We start from the raw sequence: 18,566 nt of genomic DNA, 5'->3' as shown, positions 1-18,566 counted from the left end.
TGTTGTATTGTATGTGATTTTTCCTTATACCCCATATAATTCGAGAAGCAGCTGGCCCCCGGGGATTTTCACATTATCTAATCCGGCCCCCGTTCAAAAAAGTAGGGCAGACACCCCTGCCATTGGGGTACTTGAGCAGCTTGCAGGGGGTACTTGGAAAGATTGGGAATTACAATTTATTTCCAAAATGGTTAAAAAAAAGTAATTTCATAAAATAAAAAGTAATTTCTAAAATGATACTAGTTCCCCCCTGGCAGGTGACAACTTACACTACTCTGTGAAGAGGGTCACGTTCATGCATGTCAAAACTGTGCACAAAACAACCAGCAAAATGACTGAAATGTCCAGTTTCTGTCGCTCCAGATTCAGCTTTAGTGGAGCCCGGTGACAAAAGGGAAACAAGAGGCCGAGCCCAAACACCAGCAGCTCAGTGAAACATCTATTTTGTTTTGGATCTACTTGTACGTCCACGGATCCACTGCAGCCACAGAGTTTTTCATTACTGCAATTCAATTTGAATGATTCATGATTTGTTAATTGTGTTAAAAGAGTCATTCAAATGATTTTCATTGAATACTCAGTTGTGTATCAACACGCATGAGTGAGGGGGTACTACTAGCATTGCTCAAGGGGTACATAAGAGGAACAACGTTGGGAACCACTGCAGTAGTGTAATAGATACCTCGCAAACATGCTGACAATTGACAGTGGTGCATTCAGGGCGGCTTTAGCTCAGGAGGTAGAGCGGGTCGGCCAATGACGCAAGGGTTGGCGGTTCGATCCCCGCTCCCTCCCAGCTGCTGTCGTTGTGTCCTTGGGCAAGACACTTAACCCTCCTTGCTCCCGATGGTGTGTAGGCACCCTGCGTGGCAGCCTGCCGCCATTGGTGTATGAATGGGTGAATGTAGACTATCTACTGATTGTAAAGCGCTTTGGATAAAAGCGCTATATAAATGCAGGCCATTACCATTCAGCCTCTTATCAGTCAGCAGCCCGGCACCAATTAGTCAAACGTTGATGCATTATGAATTAGATCAAGGCCTTTAGTGGGACTACATTATCTCTGTTAAAAGCCAGACAGAGAAACCAAAGACTCAGCACTCCGTTCCCGCTCACATCTATTCCATCCCGTCTCTTCCATCAATCCCCTGTGTGTTGGCCTGAAGGCCTCCAGCAGAGCGCAGTGGGCTGACACGCTGGCTCCTAATGCATTCTTCTTTCCAGGCTGGAGTTGGAGGCGGCCGGGCTAAAGACACTCCGTGAGTCTATCTATCTGCATTTAGCCCTGCCAGCCTGCCTCACACACACACACACACACACACACACACACACACACACACACACATTTAGCCCTGCCAGCATGTCGAGACGTGACAGACACACTTAAGCGGTGAGATCTCTGTATCAGGCCCGGCCCGGAACTACTTCAATTACTCAGCCCATTACGGAAATGAGCGGTGCACTGGTTCCCAGCACTTAGTACAGCAGTGAAGCAGTGCAGTGGCAGACATCACACACTAAAGATGGAGGCACGCAGAGGCTGGTGCACACATACACGCACGCACGCACACACTCACGTACACACACAGACAACCAGACACACACACACACACACAACCAGAAACACATGCACCCACGCACGCATGCACGCACGCACGCATGCACGCACGCACGCGCACACACACACACACACACAGAGAACCAGAAACACGCACGCATGCACGCAGACATACACACACACACACACACACACACACACAGACAACCAGAAACACACACATACACATACACACACACACACACACACACAAAACCAGAAACACACACATACACACACACACACACACACACACACACACACACACACACACACAGACACAGAGGGTATCACGGCTACTGACAGCAGTAGACCACTGTCAGTCTGTCTCTCTTTTTAGAGAAGGGATGATGGACCTATTATGCAGACCTGTCACAGAGAGATGGACACATACACACTACACACACACACACACACACACACACACACACACACACACACACACACACACACACACACACACACACACACAACTAGACACACAAACACAATCCTATTTAGTTTTCCATCCAGCCAAGCACCAAAGAGTTTCCTTCTGTGAGCCATTAGAATTCAGCATCACTCCCCTGCTTCTGCCTCCTGCTTCTGATTTAAACACAGTGGAGGTGATCTGACTACTGAGACCTACACATGTTACTCATTTAGTTTGCCAGTACTGCTATCTGACTGTGAGGACTACTGAGACCTACATGTTACTCATTTAGTTTGCCAGTACTGCTATCTGACTGTGAGGACTACTGAGACCTACACACGTTACTCATTTAGTTTGCCAGTACTGCTATCTGACTGTGAGGACTACTGAGACCTACATGTTACTCATTTAGTTTGCCAGTACTGCTATCTGACTGTGAGGACTACTGAGAACTACACATGTTACTCATTTAGTTTGCCAGTACTGCTATCTGACTGTGAGGACTACTGAGACCTACATGTTACTCATTTAGTTTGCCAGTACTGCTATCTGACTGTGAGGACTACTGAGACCTACACACGTTACTCATTTAGTTTGCCAGTACTGCTATCTGACTGTGAGGACTACTGAGACCTACATGTTACTCATTTAGTTTGCCAGTACTGCTATCTGACTGTGAGGACTACTGAGACCTACACACGTTACTCATTTAGTTTGCCAGTACTGCTATCTGACTGTGAGGACTACTGAGACCTACATGTTACTCATTTAGTTTGCCAGTACTGCTATCTGACTGTGAGGACTACTGAGAACTACACATGTTACTCATTTAGTTTGCCAGTACTGCTATCTGACTGTGAGGACTACTGAGACCTACACATGTTACTCATTTAGTTTGCCAGTACTGCTATCTGACTGTGAGGACTACTGAGACCTACACATGTTACTCATTTAGTTTGCCAGTACTGCTATCTGACTGTGAGGACTACTGAGACCTACATGTTACTCATTTAGATTGCCAGTACTGCTATCTGACTGTGAGGACTACTGAGACCTACATGTTACTCATTTAGTTTGCCAGTACTGCTATCTGACTGTGAGGACTACTGAGACCTACATGTTACTCATTTAGTTTGCCAGTACTGCTATCTGACTGTGAGGACTACTGAGAACTACACATGTTACTCATTTAGATTGCCAGTACTGCTATCTGACTGTGAGGACTACTGAGAACTACACATGTTACTCATTTAGTTTGCCAGTACTGCTATCTGACTGTGAGGACTACTGAGACCTACACATGTTACTCATTTAGTTTGCCAGTACTGTGATCTGACTGTGAGGACTACTGAGACCTACATGTTACTCATTTAGTTTGCCAGTACTGCTATCTGACTGTGAGGACTACTGAGACCTACACATGTTACTCATTTAGTTTGCCAGTACTATGATCTGACTGTGAGGACTACTGAGACCTACACATGTTACTCATTTAGTTTGCCAGTACTGTGATCTGACTGTGAGGACTACTGAGACCTACATGTTACTCATTTAGTTTGCCAGTACTGCTATCTGACTGTGAGGACTACTGAGACCTACACATGTTACTCATTTAGTTTGCCAGTACTATGATCTGACTGTGAGGACTACTGAGACCTACACGTGTTACTCATTTAGTTTGCCAGTACTGCTATCTGACTGTGAGGACTACTGAGACCTACACATGTTACTCATTTAGTTTGCCAGTACTGCTATCTGACTGTGAGGACTACTGAGACCTACACATGTTACTCATTTAGTTTGCCAGTACTGCTATCTGACTGTGAGGACTACTGAGAACTACACATGTTACTCATTTAGTTTGCCAGTACTGCTATCTGACTGTGAGGACTACTGAGACCTACACATGTTACTCATTTAGTTTGCCAGTACTGCTATCTGACTGTGAGGACTACTGAGACCTACACATGTTACTCATTTAGTTTGCCAGTACTGCTATCTGACTGTGAGGACTACTGAGACCTACACATGTTACTCATTTAGATTGCCAGTACTGCTATCTGACTGTGAGGACTACTGAGACCTACACGTTACTCATTTAGATTGCCAGTACTGCTATCTGACTGTGAGGACTACTGAGACCTACACATGTTACTCATTTAGTTTGCCAGTACTGCTATCTGACTGTGAGGACTACTGAGACCTACATGTTACTCATTTAGATTGCCAGTACTGCTATCTGACTGTGAGGACTACTGAGACCTACACATGTTACTCATTTAGATTGCCAGTACTGCTATCTGACTGTGAGGACTACTGAGACCTACATGTTACTCATTTAGTTTGCCAGTACTGCTATCTGACTGTGAGGACTACTGAGACCTACACATGTTACTCATTTAGTTTGCCAGTACTGCTATCTGACTGTGAGGACTACTGAGACCTACACATGTTACTCATTTAGATTGCCAGTACTGCTATCTGACTGTGAGGACTACTGAGACCTACACGTTACTCATTTAGATTGCCAGTACTGCTATCTGACTGTGAGGACTACTGAGACCTACACATGTTACTCATTTAGATTGCCAGTACTGCTATCTGACTGTGAGGACTACTGAGACCTACACGTTACTCATTTAGATTGCCAGTACTGCTATCTGACTGTGAGGACTACTGAGACCTACACATGTTACTCATTTAGTTTGCCAGTACTGCTATCTGACTGTGAGGACTACTGAGACCTACATGTTACTCATTTAGTTTGCCAGTACTGCTATCTGACTGTGAGGACTACTGAGACCTACATGTTACTCATTTAGTTTGCCAGTACTGCTATCTGACTGTGAGGACTACTGAGACCTACATGTTACTCATTTAGTTTGCCAGTACTGCTATCTGACTGTGAGGACTACTGAGACCTACACACGTTACTCATTTAGTTTGCCAGTACTGCTATCTGACTGTGAGGACTACTGAGACCTACACATGTTACTCATTTAGATTGCCAGTACTATGGTCTGACTGTGAGGACTACTGAGACCTACACATGTTACTCATTTAGATTGCCAGTACTGCTATCTGACTGTGAGGACTACTGAGACCTACACGTTACTCATTTAGATTGCCAGTACTGCTATCTGACTGTGAGGACTACTGAGACCTACACATGTTACTCATTTAGATTGCCAGTACTGCTATCTGACTGTGAGGACTACTGAGACCTACACGTTACTCATTTAGATTGCCAGTACTGCTATCTGACTGTGAGGACTACTGAGACCTACACATGTTACTCATTTAGTTTGCCAGTACTGCTATCTGACTGTGAGGACTACTGAGACCTACATGTTACTCATTTAGTTTGCCAGTACTGCTATCTGACTGTGAGGACTACTGAGACCTACATGTTACTCATTTAGTTTGCCAGTACTGCTATCTGACTGTGAGGACTACTGAGACCTACATGTTACTCATTTAGTTTGCCAGTACTGCTATCTGACTGTGAGGACTACTGAGACCTACACACGTTACTCATTTAGTTTGCCAGTACTGCTATCTGACTGTGAGGACTACTGAGACCTACATGTTACTCATTTAGATTGCCAGTACTGCTATCTGACTGTGAGGACTACTGAGACCTACACATGTTACTCATTTAGATTGCCAGTACTGCTATCTGACTGTGAGGACTACTGAGACCTACATGTTACTCATTTAGTTTGCCAGTACTGCTATCTGACTGTGAGGACTACTGAGACCTACATGTTACTCATTTAGTTTGCCAGTACTGCTATCTGACTGTGAGGACTACTGAGACCTACACATGTTACTCATTTAGTTTGCCAGTACTGCTATCTGACTGTGAGGACTACTGAGACCTACACATGTTACTCATTTAGTTTGCCAGTACTGCTATCTGACTGTGAGGACTACTGAGACCTACACGTTACGTTACTCATTTAGTTTGCCAGTAGGCTACTGCTATCTGACTGTAAGGACTACTGTGTGTGTGTGTGTGTGTGTGTGTGTGTGTGTGTGTGTGTGTGTGTGTGTATGTGTGTGTGTGTGTGTGTGTGTGTGTGTGTGTGTGTGTGTGTGTGTGTGTGTGTGTGTGTGCGCGCACACATGCATGTGTGTGAGTACTGTATGTGTATCCTGCCTGTACATGTTTCCGGGCGAGGGGTAAGATAGGAGGGGCTCGGGGAACAGCTGGCGTCCCGGTGGGGAATCAGAGAGCAGAAGAGAAACCTGCAGCGCCTGATGAGCATTTATATAAGCAGCCAGTTAAGCCCTCTGCTCCGGTTGGAACAATATCCCCTCAAACAATATGGCACCGCTCCGCCGGCCTGCCAGGTGGCGCTGCCGAGGCAAAACTGGGTTGCGGCTTTTCAGTCATTCTGACTCTGAAATAGAAACACCTGAAGCGAGGGAGAAAGTGTGTGTGTGTGTGTGTGGGGAGGCAGCAGACACACTGACAGATGTGGAGAAGTCAGGTGCACGCCCACACAAGTCTGTGTGCGTGTGTGTGTGTGTGTGTGTGGGGGGGGGGGGGGGGGGGGGGTGTGTGTGTGGAGAAGTCAGGTGCACGCGCACACAAGTCATGCAAATCTATAACTTCACACATGGTGGAGTGACACATGGCTCTGTCTGCCTCTGTGCAGTTGGTTGCTATTGGCAACAGACTGTAACCTCTCTACTAGAGACTCATACGTCTGTATGAGTGTCCAGTTGGGATGACCTCTGACCTCATCATTGCCTCCAGAGATCATCTCTCTTCTTCACTCCTCTTCTCTCCTCTCCAATCCATAATCCAATCCAATCGGGTTATGGACAAAATCAATTGTTGTTGAAAATATATAGTTATGGGATAGGGATGACTAAAGCTGTGTTCACACCAAGATATTTATTTTTCGCTCTGTCGCTTGATTCAACCCTTTGGAATCGCTCTGTCGCTCTGTTTAAATCGCTCATCAACAGGCACACGAATTGACGGACATGTGGGGGCTATAACGTTACGCAATGTCATGATATTTGTCCACTATGAGCCACCGTCATTGTTTACAAGCTAAAGCCTATCAGCGTGCTCCTAATGCGAGCTCCATACCGGTAGTACAGACTTCACTTCATGTCAGCTGTCAGCCTGTCAATGCGGTTTGTTGCCACACAATAAACCAGCGGTTTGTTCCAAGCCAGTGTGATCCTTGACTCGCTCTCACACGGCAGCCAATCAGCGTTGAACAGCGAGCGACTGATGCCAGCGTATTTTCGCTCGAGTTGGGATATTTCATCTGGGGCGACGAGCGAATTTTCTCCCTATCGCTCTGTCTCTGTCGCTCGGACGCCCAGCGATTTTTCTCCCAGGCGAATATACTGTAGCGAATCAGCAGTACACACATAGTGGTGAGCAATGGTAGTGTCTCCACTACAGATAGGAACTGTGTGGGGGAGTGTTATGTTGGGGAGCACTATGCTGTGGGACCACTTCCGGACGGAGACTGAGCATGTGCAGTCAGTCTCCGCGCACTGCCTAGGGGGAAGCTGCTATCTATGAGCATGACAACAGCGGAGAGTTGTGAATATGAATAACTGTGAATAAAGAACCTGTACCAGCAAGAAGCCTCTGCCTCATGAAATATCAGGAACGCTACATTGGCGTCAGAAGTTTAAAACGGTGAATTACCTCCAGAATCGGCAAAAATGGTTAACAAGTTCCTGAAGAGAGAGAAGCAAAGACTCAAGCGGGAGGCGGGAAGAGAAAGAGCCGGGGCGGACTACCAAGCACCCGAGGAGAAAGAAGACGGGGTAGACGCGGCCGCTACCACAGAGATCCAGGCGGGGATAGCAGCAGCAAGCCTGGGGTTTGTGATGATAAAATCCGAACTAAACGGCGATATCCCCGTAGCCACGGAAGCTACCCCGCGGCCCAAAGAGGCTAGCAGACGGGCTAACGAGGCGGCGGAGAGAGCGGAAGAGCCGAGGCCGGTGAGAGGGAAGATCGAGCGGGTTGACAACACCGCTGTAGCAATGGAGGCTGTGCCACGGCCCGGTGAAGCTAGCCGGAGAACCGGAGACAAAGACGAGACACGGGTCGAGGAGACGAAGGACGGCGGGCGGCGAGGAAGAAAGGAAATCACCCCGCCAAAATTCAACGGTAAAGGCGAATGGGAGCCATATTGCACAATGTTCAACGTAGCAGCGGAAATGAATGGTCGAGGGGAGAGAGAGCCAGTCATCTGGTAATGTCACTCGAGGGTGAAGCTATAACATGTGTAGCAGCAATGGCAGACACCAAAGACTTAGACGTGGTAATGGCGGCCCTGAGGAGGCGTTTCGGACGATGCAAAGAAGAAGGCATTATGGTCGCAGAACTGTGTAACAGGCGTAGACGACCAGGGGAGTCGCTGCGGGCGCTAGCCACAGACATTGAGATCCTCAGCCGGCGTGTATACAGCCGGCTGCCGCCAGAAGCACTGGACGAGCTAGCCCGAAACTACTTCGTCCAGGCTATCGCGCCGCGAGGGCTACGAGAGCAAGTAATGCTGCAACGGCCAAAGACATTAGAAATAGCGCTAGAGCTGGCGTTTGAAAGAGAGACAGTAGAGGGCTGGACCATGAACAGCGAAGAGGGGAGAGCTGTCCCCGTAGTGAGAATGGCAGCGGAAAGCCCGATACAAGAAGAGCCAGCGTGGAAGACGGCTTTGGCAGAACAAGGCAACATGGTGAAAGAACTGTCCGAGTCAGTACAACAACTCAAAGAACAACTGCTCCGCAGAGCGACCCTGCAGCCCAACCCCGCTCGACAGCCCACCCAGCGGAACAACAGCTGGGCTAGAGGGAGCATGATCTGCTGGGGATGTGGGCGTCCCGGTCATCGGGAAGCAGACTGCCGCCGGAGAACGTGGAACCAGGGAAACGGTACGGGGCCCGTCCAGATGGGGCGAGACGGGTCTACGATGCCACAGTCCCCGTAGCCACAGCGTCGCAGGAGGGAGCCCACCGACAGCAACAGAGAGGTGGGGCTCCGCCGTGCCCCGAAGTAGACGACATCGCCGGAGCTGTCAACATGCAGAGCGGGCCGCGCGCGATGAACCGATGCCATGTTCCAGCCTACCTACAAGGGAGATACTGCGCCGCCCTGGTGGACACGGGGTGTACGGCGACGCTGGTGAACGTCAACATGATGCCCGAGGGGATGCGCCTGGAGCAGCCAGCAGCACAGCTGCTAAGAACAGTGTCCGGTGAGTTAATGCCAATGAGGGGGAGGGGACACGTAATGATAACAGTGGGGGGACAGACAGTGGACTTTCCGGTGTGGGTGGTAGAAATGGCGGGGCCTTGCATCCTGGGGGAAGACTACTTAACGATGAACAAATGCACAGTAGACCTAGGAAGAAGCACATTGACATTTGCAGAAGGAACGGTAGTCCAAATGAGCCAACCGCCCACCGTTCCAAGGGAACGGCCTAACGTTAACAACATCACCGTGTACCGCGTCACCGTAGAGCATGAACCCCACCTAGCAGACCCAACCCCCCCCCAAAACCACGCCCCTAGCCCACCTCCAAACACTTGCCCTCAGCCAATGCAACAGGCAGAGGGAGAGACAGAGAGGTTAGAAATGCTCAGGACACTACACCAACGTCAGAGCGAGGGGTTAGAACCACAACAGAGCGACGAACTGTGGAGAGTACTAGAAGAGTACAAAGACATTTTCGCGATGACGGACGATGAACTAGGCTGCACTCACCTGGTAGAACACCAAATAGACACTGAAGGGGCGCAGCCCATCAGATCATATCCCCGTCGAATTCCAGCAGCAAGAAGAGATATAGCGAACGAAGCTGTAGAAAACATGCTGAGGGCAGGGATCATCGAGCCGTCAGAGAGCCCATGGGCATCGGGAGTAGTGTTGGTAAAAAAAGAAAAATAGCGCAAAGATGCGATTTTGCGTAGACTATAGAGGGCTGAACAAAGTGACAAAAAAAGACGCGTACCCGATGCCCGTCATCGAGGAGCTACTAGACATAGTGGGGGAGTCAGCCTGGTTCTCCTCCCTAGACCTCCGCAGTGGGTACTGGCAGGTGCCCCTCTGCGACGATGCCAAGCCAAAGACCGCCTTCCGTACCGAGAGAGGACTGTGGCAGTTTCGAGTACTCAGTTTCGGGCTGTGTAACGCACCCGCAACGTTCGAGCGGTTAATGGAGAAACTGCTGGGGGACATTCCCCAAACAGAATGCGTCGTATACTTAGATGACATCTTGACACACGGGGGCTCGTTTCAGGCAGCGGTGGGAGCATTACGAAAAGTCCTACAGAAAATAGCAGCGGCGGGTCTAAAGCTACACCCAGATAAGTGCCACTTCCTGAAGAAGAGGGTAGAGTTCTTGGGACATGGCATCGGCGAGGGGGGCATCCGCACTCTAGAGGAAAAAACACGGGCAGTCTCAGAATGGCCCACCCCCAGAGACAAAAGTGAACTCGAGAGCTTCGTAGGGTTAGCATCCTACTACAGGAAGTTTGTAAAAGGATTTTCTGACATCGCAGAGCCACTGTTCCGGCTTAAAGAAAAGAACACAGACTTCGACTGGACAGCAAAATGCCACCTAGCGTTCGAAACCCTCAAGAAAGCGCTGACCAAGACCCCCGTGCTTAGAGCACCAGACCCCGCACTGCCGTTCCTATTAGACACTGATGCCAGCAATGGAGGTATGGGGGCCGTGCTGTCCCAGGCAGGGCCGGAGGGGGAGCAGGTGGTGGGGTATTTCAGTAAGACGTTTGATAAGACAGAAAGAAACTACTGCGTCACACGCCGGGAGCTCCTAGCAGTCGTAGAAGCACTGAGACACTTTAGATACTACCTCCTGGGACAGCCTCAGTTCACCATACGGACCGACCACTCAGCGCTGCAGTGGTTGTGGTCCTTCCGGGAGCCGGAGGGACAGGTGTGCCGCTGGTTAGAGAGAATGGCGGACTATAACTTCATCATAGAGCACAGAGCAGGGAGACACCACGTAAATGCGGATGCCCTGTCACGACGACCCTGCGCGGAAAGGGGGTGTGTGTACTGTGAGAAGAGAGAGGGGAGAGAGAGGGAGCTCCAAGAAGACGCTAGAATCTGCCCTAACCACACGGGAGATGGGCCAGTGTGCAAGACACTGCGGATGGCAGAAGCAGCAGATTGGAAGGGCCACCAGGAAAACGACAGGGAGCTGTCACCAGTGCTGCAGTGGGTAGAAGCGGGCCAGAAGCCGCAATGGGAGGAGGTGGCGGGGGCCACCGACACAACCAAAGGGCTGTGGGCAGGGTTTGACACCCTGAGATTGAACAGTGGAGTGCTGATGAAGTGCTGGAAAGAGCCAGCAACGGGAGAAAACAAGTGGCGAAAAGTAGTGCCAACGACACTGAGAGATGAGGTGTGCAGGAGTTGCCATGGGACAGTAGGGGCGGGCCACTTTGGGGTGAGCAAAACCCTCCGTCGCATCAGACAAGGCTTTTATTGGGGGAGGATGAGGAGAGACGTACAGGACTTCTGTCGGCGCTGCGACCTCTGCGCGGCGTACAAAGGGCCATTAGACCAGTCTCGCGCCCCGCTCCAACAGCTAGCAGCAGGAGCCCCCATGGAGAGGGTAGGGGTAGACGTGATGGGGCCGTTTCCACGCTCAGAGAGTGGAAATCGATACGTCCTAGTAGCTATGGACTACTTTACAAAATGGCCAGAGGCATACGCGCTGCCCGACCAGGAGGCGGGGACGGTGGTCGACGCACTAGTCACAGGCATGTTCAGTAGGTTCGGAGCACCAGAGACCCTACACAGTGACCAAGGAAGAAACTTCGAGTCACGAGTGTTCGCCAACATGTGCGAGAAACTGAACATTAGAAAGACACGGACCACAGCATTGCACCCCCAGAGCGATGGCCTAGTAGAAAGATTCAATAGGACACTGAAAAAGCAGTTGGCCATCCTCACGGAGGAGCACCAGAGGGACTGGGACACGCACCTGCCTCTCATCCTCATGGCCTACAGATCCGCAACACACGAGTCCACCTCCTGCACACCCGCCCTGCTCATGTTAGGTCGAGAACTGCCGACACCAGCAGAAATGGCGTTCGGCAAGCCACCGGATGCACCGGACGCTCCCCCGGGGAGAGAGTATGCCAGGAGGCTACAAGATCGATTAGAGTCCGCTCACAACTTCGCTCGGACCCAGCTAGAGAAAGCGGGCATGAGACAAAAAAGGAACTATGATGTGAGGGCAAAGGGAAACCATTTCCAGGGGGGGGAGTTGGTATGGGTGTACACACCCCGGAGAAAAAAAGGGCGTAGCCCTAAACTGGACTGTCACTGGACAGGCCCATGCAGGGTGATGGAGAGAATGGGGGAGGTGGTGTACCGGGTGCAGATGCCACTTGGTGGCAAGAAGGTACTCCACAGGGACAGGTTGGCCCCATACCGGGGGGGGTGCACCCTTCCCCCAGATCTCGGCCGCCCAGCGGTTTCACTTAGACAGAGTGAAAGAAGGAATCGGTTTCCACAGAGAGGGGCGTCCGGCCATGACCGGGCGGGCCCCACTCAGAGACTTGAAGCACCAGAGACACTGCAGGTGGGGTCAGGCCCACCGGCAGGTTCACAGAGACTAACACGGCCACGGAGAGAGCCAAGGGCTCCAGGACATTTGAGCAACTTCGAGTTGTACTAAAAAAAATAAAAAAAAATAAAAAAAAATAAAAAAAAATAAGGAGGAGATGGTGGTTGGAAGTGTTATAATGAAAAGTGGATGATGTGTATGGCATGAGATATTGTGGGGAGGAGATGTGGGAAAAGCCTGAGATGGAAATATAAGATGTGGTTAAAAAACAAAGAACTGTTAAAAAGAAAAAAAGATGCTGGGAGTGTTGGTACAGGGGAGGTGTGATGTGGTGTCAACGTGGGCGTTGACCTTATTGTTGGGCGGGGAGTATGTAGCGAATCAGCAGTACACACATAGTGGTGAGCAATGGTAGTGTCTCCACTACAGATAGGAACTGTGTGGGGGAGTGTTATGTTGGGGAGCACTATGCTGTGGGACCACTTCCGGACGGAGACTGAGCATGTGCAGTCAGTCTCCGCGCACTGCCTAGGGGGAAGCTGCTATCTATGAGCATGACAACAGCGGAGAGTTGTGAATATGAATAACTGTGAATAAAGAACCTGTACCAGCAAGAAGCCTCTGCCTCATGAAATATCAGGAACGCTACAATACGCTCGATCGCTCGTTTGCATTGACTTTGTATGTAAACTCGACGCCAGCGAAAAACTTTAATAGGTCGGTGTGAACGCAGCTTAATTGGTGCTTACACTAAATATTTACACAATCTGGTAAGTTCAGAAAAATACATGACTTTACTGTAATGTAGCCTTTAAAACCAGGAGACAACATTTCTGCCATATTATGATATCCAAAATCTAAGATGATATCTAGTCTCATATCATGATTAATATAATACCCTACTCAGCCCCTCCCTCTTGTTCCCCTCGTGTCTGTCTGTCTGTCTGTCTGTGGTCTGTCTGTCTGTCTGTCTGTGGTCTGTCTGTCTGTCTGTCTGTCTGTCTGTCTGTCTGTCTGTGGTCTCTGCCTCTCAGACTCAGTCTTGGCTTGGCTCCCTGCAGTATATTCACTTCATCTTTCACCATCTGTGGTGCTAGCCTGGAGGGGGCGCCCTAGCTGACCTGCCCTGATGCTGTTAACCAGGAGCTGCAGTTAACCATGCAAATGATTTACCCAGAGTATACTCCCCAGTTCAAGATAGCACTCAAGGGTCAAGTAGGCTTAAAGTGACCACAGGCAGAGCGGCCTGTGATTCTTGACCCTGGCAGAGGAGGAGGCAGGCGCGGACTGCATAATCGGGCACATCGGGCAAATACCCGGTGGCCTGGCCTGCAATTTTATTTTTTTTGTGCCCCCAGTCAGGCCACTCACTGAACAGCAGGCCAGGCGCCGCCTACTGGTTTACTAGTGTTTTTTATTAGTTTATTCAGGGTTGAAGTGGGTGCATCTCATTGTAAAATTGGACTCGGCCCAAATTGGGCTTCAAACGGCCCAAATCTTTCGCCGACGCCCTTCGGACGCCGGCACGCGCGTCGGCCCGTATCGGCGTGGCCTGCTTGGTATCTAATGCCCGGCCTGAATTATAATCCCAGTCCACCCCTGGGAGGAGGTGTTGCATTGAGAAAGGAGATGTGTCCCACTGCCACACAGCCTCTCAGCCTCTCACCTCTCTGCTCGTATGAGCTTCCAGCTTCCAGCCGGTGGATTTGCATTTTGAGGAAGCCATGTTCTCAAAGAGGTGAGAATCTGATTTCACGGTCGATACAGGAGATACATTTTTAATATCCCATGTAATGAAATAAGATGAATTAAACCTGGATACATTCTGTAATGCAACGCTGTTAAAGACCCCTCTCTCGCTGTCTTTCCCCTCTCCTCCTTTCTGTTCCTCCCAATCAATTTTCTCCTATTTTAGAACCCCCCCCCCCGGGTTGTCCTTCATGCACGTGCACTTATATCACTTATCTACGCTTCTCCCTTTTACCTCCTCCCTGAATACCAGCCGCCCCCTTCCCCTCTCGGGCGCGGGGCGGGGCGGGGTAGGGGGGTCAGGTAGGGGCGGGGCGGGGCAGGGCGGGGTAGGGGCGGGCAGCAGGGGCGGTTCTAGGCCTTTTTTGGGTGGGCTTTAGCCCACCCAAAAATAGTCTCAGCCCACCCAAAAAAATTGAGGCAAAAAAAAAAAAAAATTTTTTTTTTCTCTCTCCAAATCCATGGTTGTCATTAGTAGCAGTTTCTGACTACACTCAATGCGCTGTGTGCGTGTTTCCCCCCCGCTCTATGTTCTTAGGGTGGGCTGAGACAAAAATTTAGGGGGGTTCAGCCCACCCGAAAAGTTTCTAGAACCGCGGCTGCGCAGGCCCTCCCTCCTCCATCTATCTGCCTAATCCCACATCACTTCACACAGGTCACACACACAGTACAGCAGCGAAGTGGTCCTCCACAGTCCACACAATCGTTCTCCCCACTCATGATCAATGAAACTGTGAGGTGAGCATTGAGCAGTCAGAGTCGTTAGTAGTTACTTAATTAGCGCATATTGATATGCAAAGTAGCGCGTAACGTTGTTTCGTAGGCTAAACAAAAGAACTTGTCGCTGTGCCTGCCAGACAAACAGGTGGACTGGAGGAAGGTAGGTAGGCTACCATGGCACCAGCCAGCCATATCATGCTAGCTCGCAGTAAAGCGGGTGTAAATGGATGCAATGTTTTTTGAGAAACATATGGGCATAAGTGACAAACATATTTTCAAACGGGTCCCTTGTTATCTGAATGAAATTAAGCCCTTCAGAATCGCAAGTGGCTGCTTTACACAGCCTGTCTGATGTGATGATGACGATAGCTTAACATGCGTGCATGGCATCACTTATGTCTTGCTGTGATGTTAGTTCAGTATCTCAATAAAAGTTCTTACAGGCTTGTTATTTCCCTCTAAGGGAGTGCAAGGCAGATATTTAAACAGCCTTGTTTGTGTACAGTACCAGTGGCATGGTAGTAATAAAAAGGGATTAAGGACCAGGACCCCTGGTGGTCAGTAAGATGGGCTGGTTGAGCCAATATTAAAATTATCTTTATTTATTATTTATTTTTGCTTTAAAACTATTTTTTTATTTTCTGCTTAAAGTTCATGAAAAAAAGTGGCATTCTTGTTTTTTCCCACAATAATTTCATAATACCATTATTTTGTAATGCCACCATTGTAGTGCTGTTGTTCAAAATTAAAGTACATTTTCTCAGATTTATTGGTGTCTTTCTAGTCACACAATTTAATAGTCAGTGTTTCCCATACATTGATCTATTTGTGGTGGTACACCCTACATAGATTTTGACCCCCACAAATACTGACACATATTAATTTCAACTAGTTGACTGCAAACTCCTGCTTTAGTGCTTACAGTATATTATTATCTTGTCGGAATATTATTCGAGCCAATAAGTTAGGAAGTTCCCTTTTGATTTAATTTTACTTTTGTTTTGCCTACAAAGCAAAATGTTACTTTACTTGAAACTCCCCTGAAGTGATTTTGGTATTATTTATGCAAGCATAATTCTACCATATAGTAACCTGTATGCAGAATATATATAGTATATATAGGGAAACAATTATTTTTTCATCGCTGTAAAACCATAGAACGGTAAAGAAGATATTGATGTGTGTAGTTCTTCATAGATCTAGTCTCTTCATTTTGATCTCAAAGTGCGCAAGTTTGATCCATTTTTACTTGAAACTGTACAAAATTTTCTTCCGGGGGGGCATGCCCCCGGACCCCCCTAGGGGTTCAGTGGTCCATGACCTTTGGGGGGGCTGAGCCCACCCAAAGCTCTGATGCTAAAACCGCCCCTGGCGGGCAGGATGGGGCGGTATTCACCTGATTTTTCCACATAAGATAAAGATGTTAGGGGTCAATGGATAGCCTGTTAGTAGTCTTTATACAATCACTGCACAGCTCGCTGTGGGGAAGGAGCTGATTTGGCTGGTCAATTACAGAGCGCTCAGAGGCGAGGCTGAGGTCGAGGAGATATCAGTATTCTGCTCATGTCTCAAACACAGGTGCGCGGGCACATGCACACACACACACACACGCACACGCACACACACGCAAGCACACACACACGCGCGCACACACACACACACACACACACACACACACACACACACACACACACACACACACACACACACACACACACAGCAACGACAGGTCATTAAAGGTGTGGGTGCAGGGTTTATAGTACAGGTGCTTAATAAAGATAATTTCTTATGGATTTGTGGGCCAGCAGCAGTATGGACCCACATATATTTGATTCCCCTGCACTCAGCGTGTGTTCACACCTATTTGTAGAAGGATTTTGGGGGCTCCGTAGGCGTTCGTTCATAACTGTTGTAATTATCTAGTCTGGGAAATAAGCAGCAGAATGCCGACCGGGCTGAGATCACCTGCTGTAAAGGGTCTTGGTGCGGTTTGTTTTGTTACACACCCGAGTGTGATTACTGTGTTCACACCTGCACAAACCAACCGCACCAAGAGGGAAAAGCACCCAGAGTCTGATTTAACTTGACTAAAAGCAGGTGTGAAAACACCCTTAGATATACTGTATGTACATATTGGGATGTCCACAGAGCCCACTATTAGTGTTTGTATGTGTATTTGGTGCTGTGTGTGTGTGTGTGTGTGTGTGTGTGTGTGTGTGTGTGTGTGTGTGTGTGAGAGAGTGAATGTGTGTGATAAGCGTCACACTTGGGTTTCAGTTTGGCCGTGGTTAGGCGTAGCGGTGCCTGGCGGAGAGAGTTTGGATTTGGATTTGGATAAAAGTGCAAATAGGCGTAACAAACCTGTTTTTGTGTTTTTTATTACACTTCAAATTTTAGGATATTAAAAGTTAAAAGAAATTATTTCACAAAGGAGGGTTCCTACAACAGGTCTTGAACCCAGGTGTCCCAGACCACGGACGACTGCACTGACCACTCAGTTAAATATCAGCTCCACCAGATAGACTGCAGCTACAGCCACAGTAATCCAAGCGTGGACCAATTCACCGCGACTGTCCCTCGTGCATAGTGAGGCACTGACTGTCCCTCGTGCATAGTGAGGCACTGACTGCCCCTCGTGCATAGTGAGGCACTGACGCGCTGCTGATCTCAAATTTGAAATGAGATTTTGACCAGAATCATCCAGCAACACACCTCAAAAGCCTTATACAGTAAAATACACTACACACGATAGAAAGGACTCCTGTATAAGAGTGAGATGCATAACAGTGCAGCAAACTGTATTCAAAAAGTTTAAAATAACATTGAGCTAAATCGGCTTCCCCTGCCTCCTCCTCTCTCTCTCTCTCTCTCTCTGGCTCCAATACTATTCTTACACTTCCTCTACTTATAATCCTCTCCCTCCCACTTCCCTCTCTCTCTGTATATATCTCTTCTGTATATATCTCTTCCTGTTGTCTCCATGTTCTTCGTCTCCCCTCCCGCCCCCTCCTCTTCCTCCTCCCCACATCCTTACTCCTCTTCTGAGTGCTCCTCTTTCTAGAGCTGACGCATTCCCACGGCTCCTCCTCCTCCTAAAGCCACGCTGAAGCTGAGTGTCACGCTAAACCGCTCACACAAGAAGCACTCTCTTTTCCTCAGCGCCTCGCTCGGCGCGCCTTGCCCCCGCCCACACAACTTACATTGACTTCATGAGTGGCAGCTCGGGTTCAGCGCGCTGCACGCTCGGAAAATAGAAACAGAATCCTGAACTATCGCTTCAGCGCGGCTTCAGCGCAGCTTCAGCGTGGCATGGCGTGCGGCTGGTGTGAACGGTCACGCCTGTTAACGAGGACGCCGAAATTAAACTGCGTGGCGTCAGCGTAGCTTCAGCGTGGCTTTGGCGTACGCTGGGAACGAGGGCTTACTCCTCTTCTGAGTGCTAGCATCTTTCCAGAGCTGCTGCATTCCCTGGCACAACGGCTACTAATAGAATCTCACA

The 18,566-nt window shown here is 49.0% G+C and overlaps 1 protein-coding gene across 1 annotated transcript in view; it reads right to left on the bottom strand.

Moving 5' to 3' along the window:
* LOC310792915 (cadherin-13-like) overlaps nucleotides 1-18,566 on the bottom strand; it is a gene marked incomplete at both ends in the record, with an annotated part of 254,334 nt that overhangs the window by 27,117 nt on the left and 208,651 nt on the right. The gene's annotated exons all lie outside the window — the stretch shown is intronic.

Source organism: Poromitra crassiceps, assembly GCF_964638095.1.
Source record: "Poromitra crassiceps genome assembly, chromosome: 18".
Taxonomy (NCBI): Eukaryota; Metazoa; Chordata; class Actinopteri; order Beryciformes; family Melamphaidae; genus Poromitra; species Poromitra crassiceps.
Note: the sequence above shows the minus strand (reverse complement) of the source record. Positions and strands in the feature narration are given on the sequence as shown.